Source organism: Chrysemys picta, chromosome 4 (assembly GCF_011386835.1).
Source record: "Chrysemys picta bellii isolate R12L10 chromosome 4, ASM1138683v2, whole genome shotgun sequence".
Classification (NCBI taxonomy): Eukaryota; Metazoa; Chordata; order Testudines; family Emydidae; genus Chrysemys; species Chrysemys picta.
In genome coordinates, this window is record NC_088794.1 from 140,350,386 (window position 1) to 140,363,611 (window position 13,226).

General features: G+C 44.3%; 1 protein-coding gene across 17 annotated transcripts in view; it reads right to left on the minus strand.

Annotated features, from left to right (window-relative positions):
* Window positions 1-13,226, minus strand: part of SYNE2 (spectrin repeat containing nuclear envelope protein 2) — a 284,849-nt gene that overhangs the window by 248,793 nt on the left and 22,830 nt on the right. The window lies entirely within an intron of this gene.

Below are 13,226 nucleotides of genomic sequence, written 5' to 3' on the forward strand. Positions count from 1 at the left end.
TATTGTGTTTTTTTTTTTAGAAACATTCCTAGTCTGCCTTTGGGATCACCATTCAAATTGCTTGTTTATTGTCTTAAGAGAGACCCAGGGCCTGAGTCTCATTTACATAAGGCCATTTGATACCACTGATGGTTTAAAGGGCATTTAAAGTGGAAGAAAATTATAATTACTTCCTCTGTACATTATCAGAGTGCTGTCAAAGGGCACGTATGTAGATGAGAATCAGGTACACAATCAAGGTAGCCTTGAAAATGGTACAGAATTTTCCTTTTCACAGCATTCCTACTTCCTGGTTTTTTTTATGATAAAGGAAGCAGTCTAATGGTTAAAATGCAGATTATTCTGCTGGTGTGAACCAACACTAACCAGGGCACTGGGTTTCTCTCTGAGATCACTGGTCTGTTCTTGGAAAGAAAGATCCTTCTGAATGTCAGTAACCTGTTAGTAAAATCCAAACAAACAAGCAACGTGAGGTGGTGCTGGAGAGACTGGTGTGGATTCATAAACCAAATCCTGGGATTGTCTCTGGGACCCTGGGCCTGTTCTTGTAGAGAGCAAGATTCTTGTAAACTGCAGCACACTCGTGTCTCCTAAGAAGAGAGCAGACAAAGCAATCAAGGGTGACAGGGAAGGAAAGGAATGCACAATGTCATGCTCACTCACAACCCAAAACAGAGCAGAGAGGGCTCACGTTAGGCCTATCTGCCTTGACAGATCAAGGATTGTTTAGATTGCTATATAGAACAGAAAAGAGGCATCACACTGCAAGTGGTTCTTAGCAAAAAAACTCTCTTCAGTAATATTAGCCAGAGAGCAAGAGATCGATCACAGGAGAGAGAGACTGGGAAAGTAAAACTCAAACCAAACTTCCTGAAACTTGATAGGAAAATTAAACGTTAACAGTAGTAGCAGGTGCTGAATTGACAGCCCTGGATTCATCCCTTATGGACAGACCATGTCCAGTTCAGGCTGCAGCAGTGTAAACTTCCACCACCATCCCACCAGTATACATGAACTCTGACCTGGAAGGATTCCCCGTAGGAGTAAGAAATCACTTAGTCTTCACTAGAATGCAATTCTTTCTGGTGAGAATTACACCAAGAGTGAAAGTTAGGGCCTTATTTTCGAAAGGCTTCTGTTCTCTGGACATATAGTTTGCATACAGATCATCGCTTTCAGGCATATAATCTGCATGACCAAACGTCTGCATGCAAAATGAGAGTCCCTTTGACAAGGATAACTTTAGTGCTTATGATGTGAGAAAAATCTGTGTTTCTACAGCTTATCTAGGTGGATTTTCTCCACCAAGTCCTTCAGCACTGTGAAACAAAGCACTTTTGTTTAGATAACTGCTTAAGACAAAGTAAAACAATGTATCTGTCTCTGCTTTCAAGTAACTTGTTGCTTTTTAATTTTTTAAAACTTTAATTCACAGAATGGTTTCAAGCCAACACAATAACTTTTTTGGTACAATGAAAGCCAAGCCAGCCACTTTTGGTAACAATATTAAGACAACTAAGAGGTGACTAGTCAGCCCAACTGCCTACAGAAAAGGAACTTTATGCTGTACTAGAGCTGTTATGACAAGTTATTATTATACACAAAACACTACCTTAAAAGAACAATAAGGTTACAAAGACAAGCACTCAAAAGGTAGGAAATGCCATATTTAAGGTTCCCTGTGCAATCTTAATTTGTCCCCCTTCTGCATATGCATTCTGATAGTCTTTAATTACATACCCACACGCTATAAGCCTTAACTCTGATATTTCCTAACTTTTGAATGTTTGACTTTGCAACCTTAATGTTCTTATAATGTAGGTTTTTGCATGTCATTTCCTAGGTTTTTAAAAAAGCAAACTGAAAAAAAAACAAAATTCTACCACATGCAACCATACTGACCATCATACGGGTCTTCAGAAAGTTTGGAACCTTTAGATCCACAGCACAGATCTCTGCCACCTGAGCTAATGGAGTAACTGATAGCAGTATTAGATTGTCATCCTCTATACAAACCAGCCATTAGAGAAGAATGAGACACACTGATTGACAGTGGGTATCACAGCTTTTTGCCACCAGCAGAGAACTGCTGAGGCTCAGGAATTCTGGATTCATTTCCAGGTTCTGAAGGGGAGTGTTCTTTCGTGGGCACAGACCCCGTCTGTTCCTGTTCTGAGTCTTTACTTATCCCAGTCTCTTTGCTTATGCAGTCCCAGCCTCAACCCTAGGGTTACCATATTTTAATTTAAAAAAAAGAGGACACTCCACAGGGCCCCGGCCCCTTCCCCAAAGTCCTCACCCCAACTCCGCCCCTTCCCTGAAAGCTCCGCCCCCCTCCCCCTCCCCTGCTTCCTGCGAATCAATTGTTCACGGGAAGCCTGAAACAGGGAGGCAGCAGGTAAGCTGGGGCTAGGGCTGGGGCGGGGCGCGAGGAGGCGCGGCCCAGTCCGGCCCCCCTGGCTGAGTAGCTCCCTCTGGCGGCCGGCCGGCCCCGGCCAAGAGGCTCTGGCCCCGGCGTCTCCCGCCCGGCTCGGATCGGGCCCTGGGGCGCTGGCCCTGGTTCCAGCCGAGAGGCTCCGGCCCGCCCTGGCCCCGGCGGCTCCGGCCCAGCTCGGCTCGGGCCCCGGTTCCGGCCTAGCGGCTCCAGCCTGACACCAGCCGAGCACCGCTGACCGGCAGCTCCGGGCCGGCACCAGCCCTGGCAGAGCACCGCCGGCCCCAGCAGCTCGGGCACCCCCGGCCCCGGTCCCAGCGGGGCTCCGGCCCAACTCGGCTCGGGCCCCGGTTCCAACCGAGCAGCTTCGGCCTGGCACCAGCACCAGCCCTGGCCGAGCACCACCGGCCGAGCACCGCCAGCCCCAGCTGCTGCGGCTCCAGCCCGGACCCAAGCCCCATGACCCCTCCCTCCCTATTTTCCCGGACATGTCCAGCTTTTTGGGATTTCCTCTCGGACGGGGATTTGAGGCCCAAAAAGCCAGACATGTTTGGGAAAATCCGGACGTATGGTAACCCTACTCAACCCCCTGGAGCTCCTCATTCCATTTCCTTTGTCTTTGCCCAGCCCATACCAGGCTACTCATCCAAGTCCCAATTTCCCTCCCTTGGGCTCCACATCCCAGTCTACCCGTAGGCTCCTTGCCCATCCTGTCCTTGTCTCCCCCATCCCCAGCTCCCAGTCTTCTATCTTTGTTCCTTATCGCAATTTACTCCCTCTTCCTCTGCTCTCCCCTGTCCAATTCTTGTCCCCACTGCATTTCAGTCACGCTGCTTCCTCCTTCTTCACACTGCCTATGCATTGAGAGTTCAGGAGAGATAGACTCTCTCCTCCCATTTCCTGTACCTGATCCTGCTGCCGCTGGCAGCAGCAATAGCAGGGAAAATATCGTGCTCAGCCCACTGCAGCCCTGGGCTCAAGCATGCCCAGTGCAGACAGATTTCTTGGAAAATTTAAGCTCTCAAACTCTAAGAAGTCTCTATGGAACAACTGTGAATGGAGATTTTTCAAAGGCTGATAACTTGGCCAAATTTGGACTTTTCATGGAATCAGCTGACACCTGCTAAATTTCAAATCCCTTCTCCAAAGCACAGAGGTGCAAGAACTTCTCAATGAAATAGTTACCAGAACTTTTTTAACGTGGGAAAAACAAGATATTCCCCCCCCCCACCCGAATCTCATTCTGCAAGATCTCTGAACCATTCTTGCTGAAATGTTCCAGGAAAAAAAAAAAATCTACTTGAGACAGTCACCTGGCATGGAAAATTTCTGCCCAACAATTTCAATTTGGCAAAGTTGTAAGCAACTGAAAACAGGACAATCTTAAGTAAAGGTAATGCTACCAGCTCTACCTATAATTAGTGTTACAGCAGGGCCTGGACACCCCAAATGGGATCAGAGCCATAGGCGCTGACTCCGTGGGTGCTCTGAGGCTGGAGCACCCAGGGGGGAAAAATTAGTGGGTGCTCTGCACCCACTGGCAGCCAAGCTCCCTTCCTCCCTCGCCCCACCTCCTCCTCCACCTCCTCCCCTGAGCGCGCCACGTCCCTGCTCCTCCGCCTACCTCCCAGTGCTTTCCGCCCAGCTGCCACCAAACAGCTGTTTGGTGGCTGTTTGGCTCCGGGAGGGAGGGGGAGGAGCGGGAACATGGTGCACTCAGGGGAGGAGGCGGGGAAAAGGCAGGACCAGGGCAGGGATTTGGGGAAGGATTTGGAATAGGGGCAGGGAGGGGGCTGAGTTGGGGTGGGGTCTTTGGGGAAGGGGTTGGAATGGGCGCGGGGTGGGAAGAGGCAGGGCAGGGCAGGGGCAGGGCCTCATGAAAGGGGTGGAGTGGGGGGGTCCAGCACCCATGGGAAAGCAGGAAAGTCAGCACCTATGATCAGAGCTCCACTGAACTAAGCAACATACACACAAAGACTTAGGGACAGTCCTATCCTGAAGGGAGTAAAGTCTATATCAACAAGACAATTATTGTTCCCGTTTTACAGATGGAACATTGAAGCATGGAGTGATTAAATGGCTTGCTCAAGATCACACAGGAAATCTGCAGCTGAGCCTGAAACTGAATCCACATCTTCTAAGTCTCAGGTCAGTGCCTTAATCACAGGACCATCCTTCCTCTCTGCAAGTTGCTTTATTCCTAGAGCCAGTTCAGGATTTCTTCTGATGTTGCCAAAACAGGACAAATGTCTACAGATCTTGTGTGTCTCTCTCACCAAAGCAGACTTTCAAGTGGCAATGTTATAAAGCATGAAGTTATTTGTCAACAAGTTCAGTCAAGCAGTACAAAAAGTGTGTTGTAGAAACAGAGCTACTATTCCATTCTTCACTGATATTGTTTGAAAGAACGATTCTAAGACTCAGAAGGCTGGGTGAACCATGACCGACTGTGGTACTGTAGGCGGACTCCAGTAGTGGGAATTTTCAAAATTATAATGTAAATTTCTGCATGTTTTCCAATTCATTCGCTTTGGGAAAGCTGGGAGGAACAAAGCTCTGGTAGCAATTTATCATGACATAATCTGGCATGTGAACACTGTCTCATAAATCTTTAGTAATAGGATATACCTCCAAACTTCTTTGAAATCGTGCATTGCTTTCCCATTGAATAGACATGTGGACTAGTTTTATTGAGAAATATTTTAAAAGAGGAACATAGTGATGAGAGTGAGGGAATTGGGAGTTAGCTAATGCCATACATTTGAAATATGAATTTTGACAACTATATGAAATGGTAGCATCAGACCACAGGTGAGTTCTGTGAAGATATTCAAAGTCAACACAGACCACAGATAAGAGATGTAATTGCTCCTCAAGGAACAGCACTCTCCATGGACCAGCACTCCCCACGGACATCTGTGCTGCAGAAGTTTCTGGTTTCTCCAACTCAGAAGTGCTATTCAGTGTATATTCTGGGAAGAAAATTCAGATTTCCCACAACTTCAAAATAGGGCCAGTTGTGCTGCCTTTTCCCACTGTTAGCCACTACATCTGAACCATAGAGGCTATTTGTTTCCATTGTCTTTTCCAACAGGAAACAGAATTTCCCCTGTGACTGGTGTATTTCACCCCTAACACTCCCACTCGAATTTATGCAACAAATGGTACAAGTGACCTAGCCTACATTTCTTTAAAAAAATAAATAAAACCAACAGCCACCCCAAAACCTACCAGTCTGCTGACTTCTTTGGCACTGTGAGCTCTGTCTTAAGGGGTTGATTAAAGTGAAAAACAATGTCTGGAAATAACTAGGATTGAGCCTTTCTAGTTTTCATGCTTGGCTTTGTAGAGTGGCTTTCTTCCAGTTCTTTCTTTAATAGATCATTCATTTTTCTTTAATCCATTCATTTAGGACCTGACTTCAACTCATCATTCATTCTGCCTCTTGGTGAATAACCACTAACCCTCGGGCACAAAGAAACTCTAGAATCAAATCTTGACTCAGACAGTATTTTCCTTCTCCTTTTTACTTTCTATTTACTTCTGTCAAGTTTTCTATCTTTCCCCGGAATGAGGTGGGAGAACGCACTTGTATTTGTCTGGAATTAGAACTGAACAGGATCTATTTAATATGCAGTCTTATCTCAATAATATATCCTGAGGTATTAGCAATGTGTTTTGTGGTAGAGGAGAGTGAAGGGGGAAAAGACAATGAAACACTGGTGTAGATAATTTAAAAACAGAGGTTTTTCTGAGGTGGAAACAAGCACTGACATTAGGTTGTCCTCCAGCAAGCATATTTTGATAGACAGTGTCTGTTTTATGAGGGCAATAGTAGATAGCAGTGTTGTCTAGTGGTGGGGGCACTGGCCTGGGAGTCAGGAGACGTGAGTGCTATTTCTGGCTCTACCACTAATCTGCTGCATGACCTTGAAAAAGTCACTTTGCCTTTGTTTACCTTCCCTATCCTTTGCCTCTGTCATTTAGAATGTCAGATCTTCAGGACAGGGATTGTCTCACACTAGGATCTAATCCAAAGCCTGTTAAAGTCAGTGGAAAGATTCACATTGAATTCAATGGGCTTTGAATCCGGCACTACGTGTTTGCACAATGCCTAGCACAGCGGGTCCCTGTTCTCAATTTGTGCCTTTTAGGCACTACCATACAACATATAATAATATATGATTAGTGAAATGGTCATAGCTTGATTGTGTTACACAGGTTGGATTGCTGACCTATAGCGGAAACAATAATGTGTATGTGAGGACCCCAGAACAGATCATTTTAGAAATTGGTTCAGATTGTTTATACATAGTACTAATGTTGTTTGGATATTTTATTGTTGTATTTGTTATTTTTGTTAACAGCTATATAAATTATGTAATGAGAAACATGGGAGCTGCCCCTCTAGAAACAGGATGGGGACACTTGGAGTGGGCCCTTGAAGGGGCCGTGAGCAGTGCATGCTGCTGTGGTGGGAAGGTATAATGACAGTAATACCTAGCTCTGATCTAGCGCTTTTCTGGACTTAGCCTTGAGGAAGCTCCCAAGGCAGGTTAGAATTCAAAGAATAAATAAAATTCTTCAAAAACTGAGTCTTGTCATTGAAGATGTACCATATACGCTAGCTGCTCTGTGCACTGGGCGGGTAGAAGTAATTTCTTCTCACACCTACATCATGCTATTGTGAGCCACGAAGTTGGGAGGTGCACAGCGTCCTTTCTCACAAAGATACTTCATACTTCCGTGCTGGGCTGTCTGCCGTAACGTTATGCCCAGACCAACAAGATCAGACACATCTGAATGTACATTCCTCTTTTTTGTCTTTCCACTTTGTTATTCATCATCCTCCTGTCCCTGTTCTGACAGCCAGTGTGCTTTAGGTAAAAGGCCTTTTCTCACATAAAGCTTCTTTTATCTGTCCCTCCCACACCTCCGTAACAATAATTGCAAGGGTCCCGTCCCCCCCCTTTAAATAGTCTTTCCTTAAATAGACTTTACAACATGGTTTTAGAGCTTCTGAGAACCGATTTTGCTCTTACCCTACCCCAATCCACAAACCAGATGAAACTGTCCCAAACCACTACAGCTAGACTGTGGACGTACTGCAACCTCCATGTAAGAGGCAGTGTGTATTATGCTGCCCCAGAGCAGACTAGGGATCAAAGTGTGAAACAGAGAATCAAAACTCTGTCCTTGGTTTCCTTTTGCTGTAGGGGTGAGATGTGATCTATACCTGCCTTTTTTCCATCACAGCTTACTTGCCCCTCCATACAGACTTAGCTGAGTTTGCCTGCACCTGGGGGGAGAAGGGAAGACAAAGCTTCACCCATTCTTGACCCCTGCCCTATGGCAGCACCACAGAGGCTGCTCTCCCTTCATGCTGTGAGATCCACACAGCAGATGTAGAGGTTGTCCTCCTAACACACCAATACAGATGCATATCCTGGGTCACAGTTTAGCCCATAACACAGTAAAACTCACCCTGATTTCCAGGACAACATCAACAATCACAGTTTGTACTAATGGGTCTTCACATGGCTCCACAGACCCATTCAGGAAGAACAACATTTACCACTCTGACCACAGAGCCATCTGCTTGATTGTGTTGATTGTTTCCATACCTGGCACTGTGCTTCCAACACGGTTCTTCTCAAAGTCATGGACACCCACACTTTTGGGGTGGTGCCATACAATGTGGTCAGTTGCCAGTTGTCAAAGATCAAGTCACAGATATTTGTCTTGGGCAGATGTTGTTTCAGAGTATCTTTGAAACGTTTCATCTGCCCTCCACCCTTATGGTTACCAGAGCTCAATTTGGAACACAGAATTTGTTTTGATAGACAGGTCTCAGGCATATGAATTACATGACCAATCCATCTCACTGGATGCAAATAAAACCAGCCTCAATACCGACTGAACCAGCCTTTGCCGAGGCTTCCATTTTGGACACCCAGTCCTGCCATTTTATGCCCGGCAGTTATTGTAGGTGTTGCGAATGGAAACTGTCAAGCTTTTTAATGTGCTGTTGATAACAGGTCCATGTTTGACATCTGTAGAGCAATGTCGTGAGGACAATAGTGTTGTACACTTTGATTTTTGTCCATGGACAGAGTCCATGTTGCTTCCAGATTCAGTGATAAAGATGACCGCATGCGGTGCTGGCTTTCTTAATTCACTCATTCACTTCATGATCCTTATCACTTCATTACTTATTTGGCAGCATGAAAAACAATCTGTTTGACTGCTTGAAATGTGGTACCTTCCAAGGTTACTGATGAAGCCTGGTAAAGCTGTTGAGGAGCTGGCTGGTATACAACCTCAGTTTTCATTTGACTTATGGTAAGGCCAAAGTTAAGAGCTGCCACAGCAAAGTGTTTTGCAAGATCTTATAGTGCTGCTTCAGGAGTGTACCACCAAGGCACAATCATTGGTGTAAAGCAGTTCCTTGATCAACACTTCAATCATCTTGGTATTTACACATAGACGAGATAAATTAAAAAGCTTGCCAGTGCAAAAGCATATAAAGATGCTATTTGAAGAGCCATGGAGGGCTTCCTCTACCAGCACAGCAAAGAACAGACCAAAAAGGCTAGGTTCCTTGCTTCATCACATTCATGATTGGAAATGGGTCCATAAGATCACCATCAAAACATTAACTCTTCCAGCCATGCCTTCATAGACTAGCCAAATGATATTAATAAATTTGTCTGGACATCCAAATTTAGCGAGCAATTTCCAGAGGGCAGGGCAGTTGACCGTATCGAAAGCTATAGTTAGACTGAGAAACATGAGGTACAAAGTTTGATGCTGTTTGTGACATTTTTCCTGTAAAATCATGTCAACATTACTCTACTGAGCACAAAAGCATAAGCAGGGGCAGCATCATTTGCTATGGGGCAAGTGGGCAGTCACCTCCCACTCCCAGACCTCCCCTCCACCCAGAATTTTCATAGGTCTGTATGCTCCATTATGTCTTCCACTCTCCAGCCCGCCCCCCCCAACTTTGCAGGATAGAATTGCATATAATGTTCATATGCTGAAACAACTTTGCTCCACCTAGAATTTTTCTGAAATGACACCCCTGCCATTAAGAAAGCTTGTAAAGAAGGCAAGCAAGGAAAGCATGTTGGCAACACTAACTTTCACCCCATTCTTTAAACAAAAAAATTACATACTCAGTTACAGCCTGATACATGTTATCCAAAATTATTGGGAATGTGTTCAGTTATTGTAATCAATACTGTACACAGACAGGCATTCCACATGCACAAGCAGGCACTTCTGCATCTATACTTTTTAAAAACAATACCTGTTGTACTTCAGAGAGAAAAAGAAATTGACTTAGCCTGCTCACAAGGCACAGTCACTATCTTCAGCAGTAGGAAGAGGTGTCATCGCTTTATATCTTTCTAAACAAAAACAATCATTGAGAATCCAGATCTAAAACAGAGCCACAGTTGCTAAGAAAAACACCATCATAACCAGATGCAATAAGATGACTCATGAAGTAAGGCCATATCTCCGCACTTCAGAAATAAATCATGAGAAAAATGACTACTGTTCTTTATGCCTGATCTTTCAAACCTTGTTTCTTGACTGTTTCTTTATTTAGATTGGGGGGCTAGGTTGGAAACAGTACTTAGAACTTGTCTACAGATGGAGTTATTCAGGAACAGTTATTCCAGAAAAAGTCCACATGTAGACACCCTTATTCTGGAATAAGGATCCCTTGTTCCCTTTAGCTTAACATACTTTGAAAATGAGCTAACTGCTGAGCTAAACTCTATTTATGGAATTCATTATCAGTAAAGAGGTTTTATCATTCTTACAGTGAACTCAATGCAAAGACTAAACAAGGGCCCATTTTTCTTTGAAACAAGGGCTTCTCAACAAAAGGAGAACTTGACCTAGAAATCATATCCAGTCTGTAAAGTTTAAAACTGTAGCGTGTGAAATATTAGTATTTTTCTTTTGTTGCTATCATTTAAAACACAAAACTGAAACCAACTGTTGGGGAGAGAAAGCATTTTAATCCCATTCAATCATTATCCAGCAATGCTTGCTGCTTCTTGAATTGGTTCATTGTGTCTATGCTTAAAAACTTTGCTTCACAAATAAAAAAATATCTAGCTCCCTATGGGCCTGATCTAGTTCCCACCAAAGCCAACTGAAAGACTTCTACTGACTTCAACGGACTTTGGATCATACCCTATTGGGGGCGGAGAGGGGTGAGAGGGGGGAAGAATCCTTCTTTTGTTTATTTTTCCATGTTCAGTTCTTAACCAGGTATGAAGGGTATAGCACTTTTTAACAACTTGTTCCTAAAGGTGACTTGTAAATGCTTTTTTTTTTTTAAATCCAGGAATTTAAGTAAGATGTTCCGAGTGCCCTAAATCAGTAGCTCTCAACCTTTCCAGACTACTGTACCCCCCTCAGGAGTCTGATTTGTCTTGCGCACCCCTAAGTTTCACCTCACTTAAAAACTACTTGCTTACAAAATCAGACATAAAAATACAAAAGTGTCACAGCACCCTATTACTGAAAAATTGCTTACCTTCTCATTTTTACCATATAATTATAAAATAAATCAACTGGAATATAAATACTGTACTTACATTTCAGTGTAGTATATAGAGAAGTATAAATAAGTCACTAGTTTGCACTGACTTCACTAGTGCATTTTATGTAGCCTGTTGTAAAACTAGGCAACTATCTAGATGAGCTGATGTATCCCCTGGAAGACCTCTGTGTACCCCCAGGGGTACGTGTACCCTGGGTTGAGAACCACTTCCCTAAATAACTATGGTAAGAGGGTCATCCACAATTCTACTAATGCAGGGACTGATGCTGCAAATTGTTCCACGCAGGCAAACCTCTGCACCCATGCAGAGCCCCAGTGAAGGTCTTAGGGCCTAACCTTACAAGGCCATCAGCATCTTTGCCAATGTGTTACGCAGTCTCAACTCCTGTTGATTTCAGTGGAAAATGAGGTCACTCAGCACCCAGCAGGAGGTGCTCAGCATCTTGAAGGACTGAGCCCTTACTATTTAGCAAAGTATTTATTACCATGAGAAGCTCTATTCAATGGGACTACTCATAGTAGTAAGCACTATGCTGGGTAGTAACTGTTTACAGAATTGGGTCTTTATAAAAATTATCTTTTCTCACAGCTAATTAGATCTTAATATCATATCTCACTAGCTTCCATTCCATGTGACTGAAACCCCAGCATGCATTTATCGGGTGTTGTCAGACTGCTACAGAAAGAGCCAACCTAGAGGGTTTGGGTAAATGATTTTATTTTAACATAATGCACTGTTTTTCCTAGGGCTTTAAAAAATCTAATTTTACCACCTACTGTATATGTTAGTTTAAAAATCTAACAGAGCTCATGTACAAATAACAAAAACAAATGTCCTTGTTCCCCAGAGGCCAGCTCCAGTTCCTTGCAAGGTTCACTGCCAGGCCTTACCTGTAAAGGGAAGCCTCGCAGTCTGGGGCTGGCTGTGACTAAAAAGCTGAGCCATAAGAGTAGAGCTAACTCCTGTGATAAGCCCCAGGAACAAGGGGCCAGCTGTCCAGGGACACAGTCCTGGGGCTGATGTTCTGGAATGGGAACAGGGAATAGAAGAGACCCACAGAGAGCAGTACGTTCCTGTGGGAGAGCTCTTACATAGGGCCTACCTGGAGCAGGGAGACCTGTAAATGGAGCTGCCAGTGTCCCCGGAGACAGGAGGCAGTGTGGGAATCCTGTAAGAGGAACCAGAGAAGCTCCGCAGGGGCCAGAAGAAGGGGACTTCAGAGGAGCCCCAGAAGAACAGTAAGTTTGGGCATTTGTTTGGGAATTTTGTTACCCGAGAAAGGGAGTGAACTTTTATGTGACTTGGCCAGAGGGCCATGATGCCAAAGACTGGGGGGGGGAAGCTGTTGCAGGGCTGAGGAAGTGACCATCAGGAGTGCCAGAGGTAAGGTCCCCTGCCAACACTGCACCTTGATACAAAGGGGCACTACTTGAAGTGAGGATGTGCCATTACACCAAGACATAGACCCCCTTCTCCAGCAAACTTAGCTTTGACTTCTCTGTTCTTTTATTCTCTTGCATTCCCTTTTATGGGTAACTAAATATCTATATTCCATGGCTGAACTTACTTACAGTGGACAAACTGTATTGTCTTTCCCTCTAGTTTTACTACACTACACAAAATTAAATCATCACTAAGTCTTGCTGCATCATCATTTATGGCAACTTGGCTTCTGTATGCTTCCAGCAGAATAGGGCAGATATTTAATGTAACATGCCTGAAAAACCACAACCTCCAAAATGCCCTTCAAAATGCTCAAGAATACTATAATCTATTTAAACAAGGAGTCCGGAGGCACCTTAAAGACTAACAGATTTATAAATCTGTTATAGCTCTGTTGGAGGAGAGATAGCTCAGTGGTTTGAGCATTAGCCTACTAAACCCAGGGTTGTGAGTTCAATCCTTGAGGGGGCTGCTTAGGGATCTGGGGCAAAATCAGTATGTGGTCCTGCTAGTGAAGGCAGGGGGCTAGACTCAATGACCTTTCAGGGTCCCTTCCAGCTCTATGAGAGATATATATATATATATATAGCTATATCTCCATATATTAGGTGCCACCAGCTCCTCATTGTTTTTGTGGATACAGACTAACTCGGCTACCAACTGATACTTATAATCTATTTGTTTAAAAAAAAAACTCGGAACCCTCAAATAATTACTAATTGGGAAGACTTCATAAAAGGACTTTAAAACCCACAAGAGCCAGT